The 19,341-nt window shown below is 40.9% G+C and overlaps 1 protein-coding gene and 1 long non-coding RNA gene across 11 annotated transcripts in view; one reads left to right on the forward strand and one right to left on the reverse strand.

Moving 5' to 3' along the window:
• The window catches only part of LOC139077826 (uncharacterized), a 49,955-nt gene extending 41,827 nt beyond the window's left edge, over positions 1 to 8,128 (reverse strand). For both annotated transcript variants that reach the window (XR_011530352.1, XR_011530351.1), the window contains exons 1-2: positions 7,995 to 8,128; positions 5,363 to 5,482 (exon numbers count right to left, since the gene is read on the reverse strand). This is a non-coding gene — a long non-coding RNA (uncharacterized lncRNA). The remainder of the gene's footprint in view (positions 1 to 5,362; positions 5,483 to 7,994) is intronic.
• DAB2 (DAB adaptor protein 2) overlaps positions 1 to 19,341 on the forward strand; it is a 162,218-nt gene that overhangs the window by 104,753 nt on the left and 38,124 nt on the right. For 2 of the 9 annotated variants that reach the window (XM_008526588.2, XM_070586930.1), the window contains exon 1: positions 7,349 to 7,805. The exons of 3 other annotated variants lie outside the window; for them this stretch is intronic. The gene's annotated coding sequence lies outside the window, so the exon portion shown is untranslated. Of the gene's footprint in view, positions 1 to 7,348; positions 7,806 to 8,645; positions 8,842 to 19,341 lie in introns of those variants that run through there. 4 more of the 9 variants (XM_070586928.1, XM_070586929.1, XM_008526607.2 and 1 more) reach the window with 3 other exon arrangements.

Here is a 19,341-nt window from a genome sequence, read left to right on the forward strand (position 1 = left end):
TTTTATTTTTCACATTTTAAAGCATGTATAAATGGTATCGTGCTTTATGTATTCATCTGTGACTTGTTCTGCTTAATCGATTCATCTGTGTTGCTACAAGCAGCTCTGGGTCATACATCCCTGTCATTCCTATTACTGCTGGAGTATTCCCAATGGATGCATGCACCACAATTTATTTGTCTGCTCTCCTGTTGATGAACGTGTAAGTTGCTTCTACTTTTTGCTGTTCTAAGCATTCTTAGACATATTTCTTGGCAAATGAGTTGGAGTTCTTCTAAGTTGACTTAGAAGTGAAATTTCTGAGCCTTAGAGTAAACTTATTTTCAAATTTACTTAATATTTTTATACTTGTTCTTTTAAAATATTCAGACCAATTCACCTTATCCTCAGCTATGGGCTGAAAATTACTGCAAATCCTTTCGACAGATTAATTTATTTAATCCTCATAACAACTCTGCAAAAGAGGTTCTATTATTTCCTTCTCTTTATAGAAGAGAAGTTCAGCAGTTTTTCTCAGATCACACAGCTGGTGAACTCTAGAGCTGGGATTCACACCGAGACACAGCGCTTCCAGAGTTGTGCTAAATGCAAAATAGGATTAATAAAAAGTCAAGTTATTCTAACCAAAAAGTACCACTAGGCAGATAAAAAGATTCACTGAAGGAGGTGAGATTTCATATAATTCAGGATGACCTCATCTTAATTACACACCTGCATTTCCTTATTTCCAAATGAGACCCATTCTGAGGCTCCAGGTAGACATGAACCTTGGAGGTCACTATTCAACCCAGGACAGGATCCCCTCCCACCATCTGTGACCAAAGAGAGGATTCTAATTGACTTTCCACATGACAAGCCTTCGGATGGTTGGCAAGAGCTCTCCTGTCCACAGATCTCCCCTCCCTACCCCACCTCACCTGCCCAAGGTATCTCTCGCCCTGGCTACACTTGCCCAATTCAGTCAGTCTACACTGGCAGAGCCCCTGGTGGTTCTCAGTCCCCAGGAAAGTTCCCTCACTGTCCAAGTGGCCCTGCTTTGGACACCTTCCATTTGCCAATGTCTTTCGCATGAAGGGGTATCCACAACAGATATTCTTTTCCAGGAGTGGACAGACCGATACAACATACAGTGAACCCTATGAGTTGTCACTGAGCACTCTGATTATAGTTGGGCCATGACTGCAGGAGCCATTTGTTCCAGGTCACTCAGGAGAGTTGAGTAATAGTTCTAGTTCTGGCTGTAACTCTGTAAACAGAAGTAAATCAAGATTTCGGTGCTTACATTTCTTAACCTTTAGAAAAAGGAATCCTTGCCCTAACCTGTTTGACAATGATGTTGTGAGGACAAATATCAGATTGGTACACAAGACTCAGAGAAAATCCTCAGATAAGAATGCATAGGAAGAATGTGGCTATATACTCATAATGCGATGGAATTTAACCTTGCTTTATGTCAGGGGCTCCTTTGATAAGCCAATGAAATCTATGGTGCACTTCCTCAGAAAATGCACGTAAGCATGGTCACACACATATACATAAGCTTCAAAATTATTAAGGACTTAAATTACGCTGGATTTCAGATATGGTTTCTCTCCATTCTCTAATAAGAAGTGATTTGGAGCCTGAGTATTACATGAATACAGCAAACAGTATTCTTTCTTGATTCACAAGCAGCTGTTCCAGTTTAGAACTGAGGCTATTAAGCTGGTTCAGGAACTCCAGGACATCGTGTGGCCATACTTGGAGTGGAGTAGAAATTTTTTTGGATTGAATTGAATGTCTATGGATGGTGAGCCACCCTTTCTCTGTAGCAATATCTCTGAAGTAAAAGAAGTTGGTCTTTAGTGTCCATTTTCTCATTTTTTGCCTTTTCTCCCCCTTTTCTTCTTGTGAGGGAGATTGGCCCTGAGCTAACATCTGTGCCAATCTTCCTCTATTTTATGTGAGATCCCTCCACAGAGTGGCTTGATGAGCAGTGCTAGGTCCATGCCTGGGATGTGAACCTGTGAACCCCAGGCTGCCGAAGTGGAGCACACAAACCTAACCACTATACCACCGGGCTGGCCCCTCTCCCCTTGTAATAGCCCCATTTCAGGAAAAATTCACTCATCTCACTTTGACAAGATGAAATTGATCCAATAAAGTAATCCTCACTAATATGTGAGAAAATCAGGGTCTGGGACTATCCCAGGTGTGGAGTCAGTTCACTACAGTCAGAGGAGCATAGTTATCGAAACACATGATTTACTAATAATGCAAATTCTGATAATGGTGATGGAAATAATTTGGGACAAGGACACCTTTCTAGTAATAATGTACTTTTTGCATAATTTTTACATAATTTATAGTATTTGTATAGTCTCAAACTTTCCAAAGTCCTCTCATTAATATGATTTCCTTTGCTTCCCACCAAAAGCCAAAATGGGAGGGGAAGACAGAAAATGCCTGTTTTATAGATAAGGAAATTGAGTCCTTGAGACTGCCTTAAATCTTGCAGTTAGTAAGAGGTGGAGCCAGGACTTTAACTCGGATCAGATCCTAAAACCCACTCTCCTTTGCTATATAATAAAGGAAATCATGTACATAAAACAGAGTTTCAATTTTCAAATGGCCTCCCTGAATCCAAGATGTAGTATGACTTCAGGGGTAGCAGCGGGTTGTCCCAGGAATTGGAAATCCTATAATCTTCTCTCTTTCTGGGTAACCTTAACCTGGGTGTAGGGTAGAGTTGACTTCGCCTCTACCTGCTCCAAAATAGGAAAAAAAGTCTGTCCCTGTTCTTCCTGATGCCTGAGAGCCCTTTAACAATGAGCAGTGCCTTGCGCTCCACAGTAAGAGAGAGGACCAGAAACATGAATATCTGCTGATAGGTCAATGCAAATGGCTGATATCAAAATTTTCTCTGAAAATAAGTCTTAACAGGGGAGAGGGCAGGGAGAGAAGTCATCAGCTGAACCAGGACTGTCTGAGGCTGCAGAGAGCCAAGGGGAGAGAGAAAGGTCAGTGTCTAAAAACCAACGGCACTTGCCTCCTTCATCTTGGCAGTGCTCCCCCTCCACACGGTTCTCATTGCTCAGAGAAGGACAAAATGAGTATCCTCTTGACCACAGGAAACACAGTGCTTCTCAGAGTGTGGTCCCCAAGACTAAAACATCTACATCACCCAGAAGTGCTGGTTAAACATGCAGATTCCCAGGCGCTTCACACTCCTCAGCAACCCACCCACACATCTTTCCAGTTTAGGTCTCTGGGGCTAGACACAGGAATTTGCCCTGGTAGCAAGCTTCCAGGATGTCTTTTGTGAGCATTAAAGTTTAGAAAGTTTAGAAAGTAGAGGCTGAATTAGGTCAGGAGAACACTGAGGAATACAGTCATGTGCCACATTACAATGTTTTGGTCAACCATGGACCGCATATATGACAGTGATCCCATAAGATTAACACCACATAGCTATACCATCTGGGTTTGTGTAGGTACAGTCTATGATGTTTGCACAACAACAAACCCTCCTAATGATGCAGTTCTCAGAATGTATCACTGAAACGACACGTGACCATAGTCACTTTTGAAAGACCTTGAGGAAAACACCTCAATGAAAGCTATTTTATGGAATTGCTTTTAAAATTCTTCTCTTTCCTTATGTTAAAATCATTTGGTGTATTTTTTTTAAATTATGCAAATCTGTGCATATATCATTCTGTTAGATGCGCAAATGTGATCTATATCCATATCTGTGTACAGGCTATTTGAATTTCTTTTCCCTTTTTGCACAGCTCTCCCCACCTTTTTCTCCCCTGCCTACTCTCATCTCCATCAGCTCCTCAGTAATCTATACTGCAATCCAGTCTCTTATCTCCTGTATAATCACACATGCTCACACAAACACATATCCTCAAAGCTATATGGGTAGATGTTGTTTTTTGCATTACTAAAATAGAAAAATATTTTACATTTTTTGTGTATCTTGCTTTTCTCACTCAACAATACCTAATAGAAATCCTTCCATGTTACAAGGTTTAACTCTAACTTAATCTTTCCAATGATTGCATACGATTTCACAGCACAGATGAATCATAACTTATTCAATCATTCCCCTATTGACAGATGTAATTTGTTCCCAGGTTCCTGCTGCTATGGACAATGCAGCAATTAATATCTTTGCATTGTATATGTATGCTTTCTTTCCAGGGGACAGATTCTTATTCATAGGATCGAGAACTGTATAACTGTTTGTTACAATAATAATTAATATCAGTATTTTGGAGGATAATATATATTTTTATTTTTAGTAACTCTTTCCAACTTGTTTTCCAAATAAGGTAATATTGTAACCAGTAATTCACAGGAGTGCTCTTTTCCCCTTTACATCTTCTTGTTATAAAAATTTATATTGGTAGCAAAATGTAATTAGTTACATAAATCGATTATACTGAATTTTTAAATGTCCTTCACCTTACAACATGCTAACTTTTGAAATTCCATTTGAGTTTTGCAAATATTTCACATCACAAGTCGATAAGTATTGAGCTCTGAAGTGCTAAACAGGTATAATCAAGAAAACAAAGAAAAGCAACCAAAAAACAAAAACAGTTTGCCTTCAATGAGACTAGTTTCTAAATATTTTAGAAAAATGATAGATAGATAGATAGATAGTTGGCTGATAGAAAAAACCTCTAATATTTGTCCTACCTTGCCAACAGCCAAATCTGATAAGGCCAGTTTTTATGCATCTATAAATATGCCTGACCAGCCAAGGTCAAAGAACATATTCTGGGAACAATAGCTATTCTCTTCATTTTTTTATGACACTGAAGAAGAAGAAAAAGAGCTGTGACCTGGCTAGATCCACAGACTTCAACCAGCCCTTGTTTGATCAGAACATCTGGAAATGTCCAGCAAGGCATCAAGGTGCAGAGACGGTTAACCTCTGGCAGAGTCCCAAGTGCCACTTCCAGTTCATGGGAAATGGCAGGACTCAATGGGATGTTTAAGGGAAACAAGAGCAGTAGAGAAGAGGGTAGAAGAAGAGCTGGTGAAGGGACAGAGAAAGCAGTAGGTCTGTGAGCTAAGGGGGGAAAAAGAAACAGCTTAATTATAGAAGAAAAGACAGACACATAGGATAGCTCACACAGGCAGAGTTGCTGTGGAAGCACATTCCAGGAAAATCTTAAGAGATTACTTTAATAATAAACCATGCATTCTTCAGCAAGCCATCACGGGATTAACTACCCCTCTCCTCGGCGGGGAGCACAGCCGTCAGTTTTTTACTTTTTTTCCTTCTTCCTCACAGGCAGGTTTTGTACAAGGAGAAGAGTCATGCAAGGATCCTAGTTTTTCAAATATTGCATTGAATTTTCCTCACCTGAATTTTCTAAATGTGAATTTCAGCGGTGAGAAGAAAACACCATGGTTTAGGCAGGGTTCACGTCTGAGTGGGCTTGGATCTGACGCTCCAGCAGCAATGGTGCTCATGTTAGACCTACTGAAAAGTGATCAACTTCAGGGAGACAGAAGGCTACGTTTCACCAGGGATAAAAAGGGTTAAATTTACTTTCATTCTTCTTTCTTTTTTTTTCCTTAATGTGAGCAGGACACTGAATTATTGCCAGAAGCAATATCAGCATCCCAGAGAAATAAAAATGCACTTCAAATCAGAGTTCTCCACTGTCGACCCCTAAGCTTTCTGTGTATAATGACAGAGCTGTCCATTATAGCTGTATGTGTGAGCCCACTGCTCATAACCGAACTCTTTTCCTCAAAGTCTTCTCTTGAAACTACAGCTCATGGTAGATGAAATATTTTCTTCCTCTGGCTTTCTTAGACAAACCCCTTCCATTTGGTGGGGAAGAGTAAACATAAATTAACATTTCTTGGTCAGAGTCTTTAAAAAATACATCTGGGTTGTCACTTCTGAGTTGAGAAAGTGTTACATATTAAGGATAAGAGAGGGATTCATTTCTTTCGAATTGTCAAAGCCTCTATTTGCCTGAAATCAGTTGTCATTTTTCCAGCTATTCGGCCTTTGGAATTGAAACCATCCCTCTGGACTTCAGGATCTCAGAAATAAAGCACTACATCCTAAGATGTACCAGAATTCAAGTTCTCTGCACAAATGTTATAAATACCATCCTAAGACTAAAGTTTATATATCTCTTGTCATTCATACGAAGTCATTTTTTTTTTAATAATAGCAAATTAGCTCAGAGGAATATTGAAAACTATCAGCACCACCTTCCCCATCCCTGCATCCCCATGTGTGAGGAGAGGCAGATGGTAGAAATAGTAGAGGCCAAGAGAGGTAATATTCTCATTGTCGCCAGTCGTGCTGCTCTGGGCCCCTGGGTGCCTGGTTGTTCCAAGCCTGACCTACTTGAGAGCAGGGACTGCCACTCACATTCAATCGCCCCAAATTACACAGTGGCTTTGCAGTCGGGGCTAGGCTGGGACCACAAAATACATCCTTGGTGTCCCATGTGCCCAATTTGAACCCCCAGTTTCCAGAGGTAAAATGCAAATCCACTGTGTGTTGCTTACTCAATAAAATCGATAACCCCTTCCCCTCCAAGTCACAATTTGGCGCTTTCACATTTAACACACTATCTCCCACTTAAAAATAAATAAATAAAAGGGAACATAGGCATGCTTTTCATAAGAGTAATTTCATAATTCTTAAAAAGTAACAGAGCTTGTGGGGATGCTTTACAATTGTTCATGACTTTAAAAGATGGAGAAAATGAATTCCCAGCTTGTTAAGGTTCACTAAGATCTGCTCAACACTGTATGTCGACATTTTCAAATATTTCCTTTCTCATATTTTATATTTTTCATGGAGGTACAGGAGACACTATGGAAATCAGTGGGGAATAAAGTCTTGTTGTGTCTACACGTGGATGGACACACTGTGAGGGAAGCCAGTATACAATCTTTGTTTATATCAGATATATAGCTTATTTACATAGGTTATATAGACGTGAACATTTTTGTTTATATCGATTTCATAGAAAGAGAATTGTTTTTATATCTGTATATACAGGTTTATATTTCATACATAAATACAGTATGTTTCACATATACACACACAGATTTCCCACCGATTTAAGTGCACCCACATCTGCAATGAAAGAGACACGAATTCCTTTAAAGGGGGCAATACACGTTCAACTGTGGAAACAGCAGACCTGAGCTGGGATCCACTGCCTCTTGCCAGCAAAGTTAGGAGTAAACGCAGCCCTTTGTTCAAAGGGGCCCCTACGGGTCAGGACGACTTCGTGTGCCACATCACTCCAAGTGGCAATCCAGAGAAGGAATTTGTGAAATGAAGGTCGGGTGGATCCCACCCCTTTCCCGCGGAGTTTCCCTTTCCTGTCCTTATTTGCACCCCGCCCTGTCCCGCGTCCCCAGCCCCACGAGCCTGGGGCTGTGGACTGAGCCCTTACTCCTTTCTCCTCCCCTTCGCGTCGGTTCCCTGCGATCGCCCCCCGCTGGCGGGGCTGCCGAGCCGAGGGGATCCGGGTCCTCTGCATGACTGCAGCCCGAGTTAATAAACAGTTAAGTTTGGAAGACTCAGCAGACACGTTGAGGGGGAGTTACCAAGCCCAGGCAGCAAAAACATCCCGGCGCATTCCTGGGGAGTCCTCAGCTGCCAGCATCTGATTAGAACCATATCTGCCGGGAGTGGCCGCGCGGCTCCGAGGCTCCCTCCCGGCCGGCGGCTATTTAAGCGCGGCCGCCCGGTCGGCTGCGCGGCAGCCTGGAGGCTCGGGCACCAGGAGTCATGCTCGCTTCGCGGAGGCGCTAGCCAGCCTGTGAGTAGCTTTCAAATCCTTCTTCCCTTTGGCTCCATTTTTTCCGACCTTCTTCCTTCCTTTGCTCTCTCCCCGCTTAGGGTGCAGACCTGGGACTGTTGGGGAATCTTAGAAATAACACTGTGCTTGGGGAAACAAGCGGGTTTGTGGCCTGACATCCGAGGAATGCGTCCACGGAATGCATCTTACCTTTGGGGTCGGCCTCCAGATGTCCAGCTTGTGACATTTAACAAGCGCCTCCCTTTTGTGTGTGTGTGTGTGTCTGTGTGCTTGTTTAAAAGCTCTGCGGGCAGCCGTGGTAGGACGCCGGTGTGGCAGCTAACCGCCTCATTAACTCCTCGAAGGGTGTTTCTTTCGCCTTGTGACAAAGGCTAGGGACCTGGTCTGTGCCCTGGAGAAGTTTTTTCCTGGTGACTGACAACGGATGGCATTAAAATGTGAACTTTGTCTCACACCCGCATTCTTAAGAAAGTATCTGCCCAAAAGACTGAACTAACTTGTTTTAAAACCCCAAAGCCCTGAGCGTTTAGATGGTGTTTGCCTGCTTGCTGGAAACTGGCTGGAAAGATTAAGCAAGAATTCTAGAAAAGGGGAAAAAAATGAATGGGTTAAAACCATGGAGCCCCAGTCAACATAGCGGTTTTCATGGCATAGAGCTGACTCTGTTATTTGTTTCTGCCGTCCTTTGCTCTTAATTTTTAGTCTGGAATTCAGGTCCGCAGTCAGTTTCACCAGGGAGCTGTTTGAGTCCAAAGGGAAATTTTACTGGATTAAAAACACTTAAAGAATCTGGATGTTATCTCCACCCCATCCACCCCCCACTTTTTCCTCTTTCTTTTTAGTTTGTGTTGGGAAGGAAGAGAGGCACTCTGTAAAATGAGAAGAGCAGAAATAAGCTTCCAGACACATGGAAAGACTTAAAAATTATGGAGGGGCGACTTCATGAATAGTAAATGTTGTTATTGCACTATAAAGTGACTTAATGAAAGAATTTCTGGCCCTAATCAGCCAAAGCAAAGGAGTGCGGGAGACGGAGGTAAGACAGAACTAATTCAAACAGAAGTAACGGCTGAGGAAGAAAGGCAGCTACAAAAATGCCTTCAAGACGTCTGATAAGGCTCTGGGAATGGCTTTGATGGGGGATATAATAGATTTTCCTACAGGCTTGAGGTTGGCTCCCCACACAGGAGCATCTACTGTCTATTGGGGAGGGAGGAGCTAGCTGGGAAAGGGGGAGCATTGCAGATACCAAATGGCTTGTTTCCATGCTCTATGACACTCTCCATTCTTGCTTCTTACACCGGCAGCCAGATCTTGATCAGGCTGCTCTGCTTCGGGACAGGTGCCCCACTCACCCCAGGTTCTGTCTCTACCTCGTTGAAGGGAGATAGGCCTCAATGACACTGGAAGAGAGTTTATTGCCTTGAGAATTCAGGAGTATTTGGGATGGAACTCTCCTTAATCTTTGGGGAAGGACCTTTTGGTGAAGTGCTGAGTATATGGCAGTCAACAATGTCACACTTATACAACATGGAGTGTGCAATGTGGACAGTCTCCTAGAAGGAGCACAAAGGAGGCCTCGTGGTCTTTTCCAATGTGTGTTTCTGGGACAAATTACTTCTTCTAAATTCCTAATCAGTTTCCTTCTAAGACAGACTGGATTCTTTTGCCTGTCGTTGGTGAATTAACTTAATTCCCCCTTCCCTTCCCGCTCCCAACTTGTCTCTTCTTATCCAAATGACTGCCCTAGAAACCAGTTCTTCTGAACGTATACGTTCCTCCATTTTAACGTGTGACCAGAACAAGCAGATGTTAAAGGAAAGTCTTCAGCTTTGAGCGATGACACACATGCAGTTGCCGTTCTGGTGATCTTGGGCACCGTTAACCTTCACCTGAGTGTGTAAGAGAGGGAAGGGAGCCACAGCACTTTAAAAGCCTTGCTTAATTTGTTAAGGACAGAATCCAGAGTCTGCATTTTCACTCAAGACTTTTATAGTTTTAGATTCAACTAAAAGTCCAAATTCCTATGTATGAGGCTTATTTGTTGCCTTGCTCAAAAGATTGAATTGATTTTTGTCACTGTTTGGGTTGAAGGGAATTGCCTTTAAGATACTAGTTGGCACAAAGGTCGTATAGGGACCTCTGGAGGCTGCTGACCAGCTGGTTGGGGGTGGTATTTATTGGCCTCCTCGGCCATGCCTCAGTTATCTGAAGATTAAGAGAGCAGGAAGACATATGCCTTGCTGAGTGGCTCCTGGCTGGCAAGAGGCTTTGAGGAAACCTGGGCTCTTGTGGTCCAGCGAGTATGTGCTGCTTCATTTCTAATTCTACCCTCATATGTCCGTAAGCCTAAGCTGGCTGCCACCCATATTTTCTACCTGGATAGTTTTGAAGGCTTCATGTGTTTCTCTTCCTCAGTCTCTCCTGACTTGACGATGTAATTAATGCTTTTGTTAAAGACGAAGCTAAGATGCTGAACTATTTGAGAAGGCTGCTGAAGACTGAGCTCCTCAGGGTGTCAAGTTGCCCTAATGTCCAGCAGAACCTGCCTCCCCAGGGGGCAAGACTTGACAACAGACTGGCTGGAGAGGTTTTGGTAACTGACTGAACACATAAGGTTCAGTCTTATTCTGGTCCTCCAAACAGAACCAGAATAAAAACTACCCTGGCAATGTGTAACACCTGAGGAACAAGATGTGGTATTTTAAAATTCTTCCTGGTGCTGCTGAGTAATTCTAAAGTTGAAGTTGTGCCACTGTATTGCACAGAGGTAGGCCAGAATCACAGTTGGATGAAATAGCTGTGACGTCAGATATGTGTGTTTCATGGAAACCTAATTCATGGTATTGTATCCTGATTGGATTAATTGTGTGAATGAGAAAGAAAGCAGGCCATCAAGTCTCCTACAAAAAACACACTAATTTCTGATGAGGGGAGCAAATGATACTGAGTGTGGACACAAAGGGCTAGCGTTTGTGCCAGTTGCTGCCTCCCACCTGGCACAATCAGTGGTTGAGAGCATGGGTTCTGGAGCTCCATTGCCTCGGTTCAAACCCCAGCTACACCACTGCTGCTTACGTGACCTTGGGCAGCTTGCTTAACCTCTCTCTACTTAAGCTTTCTTATCTGAAGAGAGAAATAGTACTTACCCGTGGGTCTGTTGGAAAGATTGTTAATCTAATATGCTTAGAATACTTTATTCTCTCTGACTCAGAAAATTATGTTTTGTTTTGTTTTTACCCCCTGAACAACTGAATTATATATCTTTGTGAAAACTGAAGTTGGAATGGAGAATTTCTTTGTCAAAATTGGACACTGCTTGTCTACCTGAAAAATGTTAATCATTCAGGCACTTAATATTAACAAAGCCAGCACATGTGCCGTGCTCATGCTAGAACAGACAGGGAGTTACTCTCTGTTCTCCGCCTGGAAGCCTGCAGTTTGGTTTGGTCATGCCGACCTCCTCTGGTCTCATGGAAGTCTTCTCCACCCTCCCGCAGCCTCCCTACCAAGAGGGAGCAATCCTTCCCCCTGCGGTCAGCATTATAGCAGGAGGAAGTGGGAAGGGAAGGACCACCAGTACTAACCTGGGTGACCAGGCTAGAAATGAAGTCTTCCGTGTGTGTGCGTGTGGCCCCATACTATCCTTGCCCACATAGCTGGGCAGGTTGCCATGGTTACTCCCCTTCCCGCATCCTTCTCCTGTCCTGGAAGGAAGCCTGCCACTCTAGGGTAAGCAAAATCTGAACAAATTGCTTCCTGGTCTAAAAATGGAAGTTACTTTTTTAAGAAGTAAGGTAGACTCTCCTCTCTTCCTACTTCATCTTTTTCTTCTTCTTCTAAACTTATTTTAATCCTAATACTTAATTGTCTAACTCTTGCTAAATTTTATGTCATCAAGAAAGCAAAACATTAAGGCTTATGAAATTTCAGGAACGTAAGAGCTATTGCCTCAATGTAGAAGAAGCCTGGCAATTTTTCTCTGCTGCCAAAATTTATACAAGCTGGCTAAGGGCAAGTGACCTTTGACCGCCTTAAATGGTATGAATTCTGAGGGAATGAGGTAGGCTGAGTCAGTGTTCAGCTATAGGGAAGTTACCAGGAGGCAGAATGCGTGAGGGCTGTCGCTTAGGGAACACAGAGTAAAAAATAAGAAGTAACAATCCTGGAGAAGCAGGGTTGGAAACACTGTTCAACCTGGAAGCAATTTGGGTGAGGAATACGTGATTTAACCTTTTCTCTGGTTAAAAAGCTGCCTATTTCTCCCTTGCAATGTGATGCAAAGTGTTACTCTGAAACAGACTTAGACCTTTTATATGACAGGTGAAGTGCTGTAAGTTCTCAATTAACTATCAGATTCATTCAGTCTTTCAAGATCGGACGCTCAGTTAGCTTGGTGTCAATTTCACAGATAAGGAAAACTCATCTAAGACAGTGGTTCTCAGAGTCTGTTCCCCAGACCAGCAACATCAGCATCTTCTGGAAACTTGTTAGAAATGCAAATTCTTGGTTACCATCCCGGATTCACTGAACCAAATTCTAGCAGTAGGGCCTATCCTGCTGTATTTCAACAGATCCTCCACATGATGTAAGAGTAACTTTCATAATTCAGTTGCTCAGTGGAAAACATAGCAAAGTAGCTGAATTCCTACAGTCATGGAAATAATAAAGCAAAACATTTAAACACAGCTCAGTTCAACTGAATCTTAGGATGTAGAAAGATGAAAAACATGGACCTTGACATTTTTCCTATTCTCTCTAGTGTTGCTTTCTTGATATGCTCTTTAGTTTTATATTATCACCTCACTTCCAAATCCTTTCCCCTCCTTTGAAGTTTTAAAGAGCATAATTAATCTCCATTTATTAGGAAACTGTCCCAGTTACTTCTTTTAAAAATGATTCCAGTAAACGAAATCATTACCCTTGAACCAGATGGTTTTCTCTAACCTATAAAACTTTTTATTTTGTTTTTCATGCCATGCCCAGAGTGTAGATGAAGGCCTCTCCAAATTGGTAAATGAACCTACTGTACTTAGTTTTTATAGAGCTTTATGGTTTATGAAGTACTGTTCCTTTCTCCCATTTGATTTTCACTTTAAGTAACTTAAGAAAGAAAAAATATCTCCATTTTTTAGCTCCAATGTGATCAGTAGTTATCAGCTTGCCCAAGGTCATATCATTAAGTGGTAGAGCCAGGATTCAAGCATGAAGCTTTGCAGTTCGAATCTTGGTGTATATCTGAATATTTAGTGAGTACCGCTTGTGTGAAGCGTGTTGCTACGTTGGCAGTGGAAGAACTCCCACTGAGTAGAAATCTAGAAGAAAGTCTACATGATGTGAAGCAAAGGACGTAGACTCTACCTGTGGTGGAATCGCAGCTCTGCTATTTCTTAGGCATGCTACCTAACGTCTCTAACCCTTTGCCTCACGCACCTTGCAAAACAGTCCTAAGAATAACTGATGTTAATCAGAGACTGATTTTTAGCAGAGATCACACCTTAGACTGAAAAATACAAGGGTGTAATCTAGAAGTAGACAATTGGGACTCTGGTTTTGAGGAGGCAACATAGGTTAGTGGTTAGGAGCTTGTGCTCTGAACTAAAACTGACTCTGTCTACAACCCAGCTTTGTCATTTCAGACAAGAGATATGTCATCTGAGCTTCATTTTCTCCATCAGTAAAATGAGTTGCCTCAAAATTAAAATTAAAGGAGGAGGCATAAGAAATACTTCCTCAGAGCTGTTGCTTCCGAAATGTACCTATTCTAGAACTATAATTTTCAATGCAATAGCTAAGCTGTTATTGAAAATGGTCTTGTTCTCACTGCTTGTGAGCTTTAAGTGAGCTAAAATCTAGAGATGAACACATTTGGGCTGAAAATTAGGTGACTGTCTTTCCTACATACCTTGAAACTGTTCAGTGTGAGGGTCAAGGAGAGTGTGGAGATGCTTCATCAACCAGTACAGGTACACAAATGTTGACTCTTAAGGTACCACTTAAATCTCCTCTGGGCAGGACAGTTGAGTCCTCCCAAGGTCTAGAGTTAATTCATACCCAAATAACTGGCAAGTGAAGAATAATTTCACTAAATGTGTCCATATTGAACACAGCTGCCTCCTTGTTGTAAACATTTTACCCAAATGACCTCACTTATTTTTCATATTTTGAGTGCCCTATTAAAAGGCCAAGACCTTCTAATCTTCTATAATATATAATGCAGATGCTAGCATGCTTTTTGTTACCATTTAGTGCAGCAGAAATAAGCCAAATGTGTTTGGACATTTGTCAGAGGGCTGGCATAGTCATATGAAGAATGCTGAGCCAGTTTGGCTTTGGGGCACAATGTTAATCCAGATGGGAAACATATAATTGACCTCTAGATCCCAGGATCACAAATTGGAACTGTACACATAGTAGGTGCTCAAATATCTGTCTTTTAAAGGAGGGTCTCGGCTGTGCTTTAATTAAATGAACATTGGGTGGTGGTATTATTTTCTTTGTTTTTGTTTGGGGTTTCTTTTTTTTAACCTTTGCCTTAAAGTCTAACATCTTAAATGCAATCTCATTTTTGAAATAGAAGACAAACATGTAACTGATAGAACAGGCTCTTCCATCCATAGCTGGTTGATAAGAAGGAGATTTAGTATTGATTTCTGTCTGGACAAAGGTTCAACTATAGCTGAAGCTTTTCAGAAACATACATGTACTTGAATTGAAATGATAGTTTCGTTCAATGTCTAAGCTGTCTTCTGAAAGAAATCTTCATGCATAGATGCTTGCTTAGCTGCCTGATAACTTGTCCTTTGGGGTTTCTGATTTGTCCAGCTGGTCTAAAGTTCTCAGTGACTAAAATTTGGTTGTAATTGAAAGTTGGATAAAAATATTTGCCTAACACCTGCTAAAGGACACATAGATGTCAACAATTGCTGCCTACAAGAAATTTAGACAAAATGACAGCTGTTCAACAAACATATGGTTTTATTATAATGAAGCGGTACAGAGTAGGGTCTGAAGAAAACAAAGGACTAAGGTGTGATAAGGAACGTGGCCTTTAAAGGAGTGGTGGAAGTCAGATCAGCAAAGGTAGGAAGAAAAATGCATTCTAGGCAGAAGCTCATAAGCAAATCATGCAGATGTATGTCCAAAGAATACTGACTGGCAGTTTGGCCAAGAGAAAGCACATGTGGCAGAGAGGTAAGAGGTGGTATCATTTGGAAAGGAGAGATGGATTGCACTGAGCTTTGGCTTTTAGGACAAGAGCGTAGATCTTTATTTGCTAAGCAGTAGGACTCTATGAAATCAGGAGAACAAAATGCTGACTCAGATGAATTAACCTGGCTTTACTGGCAGAATGGGTTTGAGTAGAGATTGAATAGCAGTTGAAGAAAAAACTATTTCACGAAAAATCACCAGTCAAAGTAGAGAAAAGATTTGCCTAACTGAATATTAAGGAGCAAGTGGAAAATATGTGTTACCTCTAATATTTTCAATTTACTGCTCTTTTACCAGGCTGTGTGGGGCCTAGAAAAGTAGGACAAATGATTCCCTGACCTCAAAACTTCTTTGAATTAGAGGAAGAGTTCTACACAACTCGAAGGGCGACAAAAGGTCGTGGCAGGTATAGGAAAATATAGGGCTGGTGAGAGGTCAGTGAAGACTTCCCTGAGACGACACACCTTGAGTGAACTCTGAATGACAGGTAGGAATTCAAGTAGGTGAAGGCTGTAAGTATTATAGGCAACATGAGAAGGCACAGGGTTTGTGTGTGTGTGTGTGTGTGTGTGTGTGTGTGTGTGTGTCCAAGGTAAATGGAAGAGATCAACCTCTCCAGGGAACAGGTGCTATGTGTATATCTACTGTGCATTCTAGTTATGAAGGTTGACTGTGAATGGAGGACTTGAACACTGATAGCTGATTAATACAAATCAGGAAGGTCATGAGGTCGGATAGGGCGCTACTGCAAGAATTCAGCCATGAAAGTTGGTCGGTTATGACTAGAATCTCTTACAACTTAGATTCTCATTAGTCCCTTTGGAGAAGATGGAAGGAAGAGTTCATCCCACAAAGTTTCTTTACTTAAAATGTTCTAATACCTATGCTATGTGTATAGACAATATCAAGATAACACTGTAATGTGAGTTGACTAATTGTGAGGAGCAAGGTACGTGATACAGGGCAGAATAGCTTTTTTGGAAGCGGCAACTTGGGATGGTGATGAGGCAAGATTGGGGAGGAATGCTGGAACTAAGTAAAAAAAAATTTTTGGTGGGAGGGAGGAGAGGTATGGAAATAAATGGTAATTATGGAAAAGAGAGAGTCAAAGGTTTGCCAGATTCAGGAGACACGTGAACAGTCTAAGATAAAATATTTGCTTCATGCTAAGCTACAGACTGTTGTGTATTTTTTAGGTATGTCCATGATCAAAATAAATTCTGCACCTCTGTTTCCAGATAGTGTATAGAGACACACATGTTCGGCTTTCTATGCAAGAACTTTTTAATAGAAACTATGGATACAACCACATTCTGTCTTAAGAGCTGGACTGTTAGATTTCGTGCCAACAACACTTGTTGAGGGCTTACTATTTGGGGTGGTAAAAAGTCCATTTTCTTGATGAAGGCTGACATTAACCAAGTGTTATGTGATATTCTTTTGCTAATGCTCTTGTAACTAGGTAGTGCTCCTTAAATAACCAAAGCCACTTGTCAGAGCCCCTGGTTACATTTTCATAATTGCTTCATTTAAATCTGTGATTCAGTAGTTTGACCTGATCTGAAAGTGACACTACTGTACGCCTAGAAATTCGGATAATTAAGAGTGCCACAGAACATGTTTGGTTCTAGAGTATAGAGGTTTGTGTCATCTCTGAATTGCTTGCACTTCTGAAGTGACAAAACTGAATGCCAAATGAGCATAGTGTTTCTTTCTGGTGTTTATGAAAATAGTGTTGATTCAGAACTTTGGATTTGAAGATAATTTTGCAAGAAACTTCATTGACAGTCTTTAATAACCTAGCATATCACAAGATTCTTCCCTCCCACTGGCTCTGTCGCACAGACACCCTTCCAGATTGTGGTATGGTTATAGGAGACTCCCAAACAGTAAACGCAAATATCCCCATCTAATTAATGTTTTAAGTAAATGTCATAATTTTGAAACTGTCTACTGAAGAGGATAATTAAGACTTTAAAACAAAAGTTGCATTTTTCCATGGTTGATCTTAATAAGTCAGCAATTTATACAGAATTGAAGTAGTACTAATTTTGTTTTCTCTTACTAAACATTATTAATAGCAGTAAAGCTTTCTACCCTAATCAGAAACATTTCCTCTAGAACTCTTAGCATCAGTTGTAGCTGTTATTTGCTTATTCTCTCTCCCATGCCTATACTGTAAGCCCCCCGAGAATAGAGACCATGTCTATTTTTGTCACTGTATACACAGCATAATACAGTGCATAGCACATAGTAGGTGTTCAATAAACAATAACCAGATGGCCAGGTGAATGAGTGACTCAAGCTACTCCCGTCTGCAACGTTAATTATAATTTATTATAGAGTGAGCAAACTGGGGAACTTCAGCTTGCCTTATCATCTGCTGGCATAAGTAAAACAGTTTTGAGTCCCTTTTTTTAAACTCTAAGGTTATTTATAAGGAGCAATTTCCATATGTTCCTCTAGTTTATATCTGCTCAGGGCCTCAGAAAGGCAGACAAGCTGCGACTGAAATTCTCCAGATGGCGTGGTCTTTTCAAGTCCTTGGTTTAACTTCTACCAATGGAGTATTCATCATGGCGCATCTGCCTATCTGACCCGATGGATGTCGTCACCTGGCTAATAATAATCGTAGTGGTGAACAGTTTTCAATCTGATATTTCAACCAAGGCCAACTTCTTATTCTCCTTCTGTTTCTCCTTTTAAAAGTGACTACCACATGTTTTACTGAAGAACTAATAAAAATTGAGAGAATAGATGAAACCTTTGGCTCAGCACTGAATAATTAATGTTATCCCTTTGGCTTACAATTTCTGCTCAAATCAATAAAACCTGGTTTTTTAATTTGTGTGCAACTGTGTTATGGGTAAAGATGTGACATCTGTTTGGCCCTTCAAAATGCTTAATTTAGGTTGCCAACTTGTACTATCTACACAGACCCCATTGGGTCCAAGAATACTAGTCTGGAAACCAACAATCGACCATACCCTGACTAACTTTCAAAATCTTAGTGTAACAGAGGTTTTTCAAACCCTAGTGACCATTTGATTCAAAACTTACATTCATTTTTTAATATATCAGGAGCTTTTCTCAACAACTTTGGACAGGTAGGTATCAGTTAATGACGTCTAAGTCAGTGGCGTCGGAAGCTTGCTGTGGACAGCGTTCTCTATGCTTTCAGATGTGCCCATGTTCACTCTGTAGGTTTAGCTTTTGAGTTTCATGTCATGTGACTGAAGCTAGAGTATCTTCACGATTCTGTCCTTACCCAAAGTTAGGTTGTTGATTTACCTACATTTTAAATGTTGCTATCTGACAAATTAGCACATCTCTGAGGAATTTAATTTTAAAAATACAAAAAGGCATGTGTCATTCTAATATCACTATTCTAAATATACCAGATGTAGAACTCTGCCTCTCACCCTATTAAGTACCACCTTTCTTAACCAGCATCTCCTTGGTGTTACTGATCATTCTAGTCTTTCAATAGTTATATGGAGAAACACATATAAATGGAAAAATGCTATATGTTCTGCTTTAAATGAAGAGCTATAATGACATGACTATTTTCGTTAATAGCTGCCTTTTTCAAAAGATGTTCTTTTAGATACTCACATTTCAAAATATAATTTTACTTCTATGTTTTAAAAAAACTCACATTATGGGAATTTTTTCTAAAGATGAAATGGATTTTAGAATGAAGGTTGTAAGACATAACAGCCTTTGATTTTTTTTTTTTTAAGGCCGCCCTAGGACACTTTGTTTATTTGAAGTTTGAGGGTCACCGAGCATCATAGCTTGGCAAGATGAGATAACCTCGAATCTGGCATTTGAGATTGTTAGACCTTAACCTTTCAATTAAAAGGCTTTGACTATGATGTAAACTATTATGAACTCAAATAAATAAAATAAAATAAATAAAAGGCTTTGTTTCAAAAAGATTAGCTGAGTATTTAAATGAAAGAAACAGCAGTGTTGAATCACTCAAAGTGGCAAGTTCACACAACTATCATACTACAAAGCTATCTGACTCTTTGATACTGTGACTCTATACTCAGATTTGTCACCACCCCAACCTCTACACCATTGCTCAAACCCTCAAAGTCTTCCCAGTACTGTCTAGACAAAATATAGTTCTGTAAACCCACCCTAATCCAGTTTGACCCACCTTTCAACCTTTTCTCTCTTATAACTCAGCACGGGTCCTGTATTCTAGCCAAGCTGACATAAATATTTTTTACGCATTGCTATCAATTCATCTTTCCTGAATGTATTTTCTGGCTAAAACACATTCCACGTCTCTGAAGAACTAGCTTAATTCTCT

This window comes from Equus przewalskii, chromosome 20 (assembly GCF_037783145.1).
Source record: "Equus przewalskii isolate Varuska chromosome 20, EquPr2, whole genome shotgun sequence".
Classification (NCBI taxonomy): domain Eukaryota; kingdom Metazoa; phylum Chordata; class Mammalia; order Perissodactyla; family Equidae; genus Equus; species Equus przewalskii.